Source organism: Arachis hypogaea, chromosome 19 (genome assembly GCF_003086295.3).
Source record: "Arachis hypogaea cultivar Tifrunner chromosome 19, arahy.Tifrunner.gnm2.J5K5, whole genome shotgun sequence".
Taxonomy (NCBI): domain Eukaryota; kingdom Viridiplantae; phylum Streptophyta; class Magnoliopsida; order Fabales; family Fabaceae; genus Arachis; species Arachis hypogaea.
The window spans coordinates 147,731,712-147,732,798 of NC_092054.1; positions in this window are offsets into that span (position 1 = coordinate 147,731,712).

Here is a 1,087-nt window from a genome sequence, read left to right on the forward strand (position 1 = left end):
ACTTCATGGTATGACTCATAAGTTTGATCCCTCTATAGTTTCCGCAACTTTGTATATCCCCCTTATTCTTGTAGATAGGTACCAAGGTGCTCTTTCTCCACTCATCATGCATCTTCTTTAACCTTAAAATCTCATTAAAAAGCTTAGTTAACCAGTTGATGCCTTTTTCTCCAAGACCCTTCCAAACCTCAATCGGGATATTATCAGGTCCTACTGCCCTGCCATTTTTCATCTGCTTTAGAGCCTCTTTTACCTCGAAGTCTCGAATTCTTCGATAGTAGTCGAAGTTTTGATCTTCTTCCCTTGTGCATAATCGACCAAGGCTCGGAAGAGTCTTTTGTCCCTCATTAAATAACTCGTAGAAGTAGCTCTTCCACCTTTCCTTAATCTTCTCCTCTTGAGCCAACACCTCTCCATCCTTATCCTTTATGCACTTAACCTGATCCAAATCTCTCATTCTTCTTTCACGGCTCTTTGCGATTCTATATATACCTTTTTCTCCTTCTTTTGTGCCCAAATACTGGTAGAGACCATCATATGCTCTTGTTCTTGCTTCACTTACAACCACTTTTGTCTCTTTCTTAGCCGCCTTATATTTTTCCCAGTTATCTGCATTGCGGCATAAAGACCACTCTTTAAAGCACTCCCTTTTTATCTTTATCTTTTCTTGTACACTGGCATTCCACCACCAGGACTCCTTGTCTCTTGGTTCTATTCTTTTAGATTCACCAAAACTTTCTTTTGCTGTTCTTCTAATAACTTCTGCCATTTTCCTCCACATCTCTTCTGCACTTCTATTTCCATCCCAATTTTCCTCTTCTTAGGAAGCTTCTTTGTTCCTCACTTTTCATCCGCCACTACCTCATCCTTGGGTTCTTCGTATAATGTCTTTTCCTCAACTTTTGCTCAACGCGGAAATCCATGACGAGCACCCTATGTTATGTTCTCAAACTCTCTCCCAGGATAATTTTACAATTAATGTAAAATTTTTGGTCGACTCTCCTCAATAGGAAGAAGTCAATTTGAGAGCTTGTCATGCCACTCTTATAGGTTATAAGATGTTTGTCTCTCTTTTTAAAACATGTAT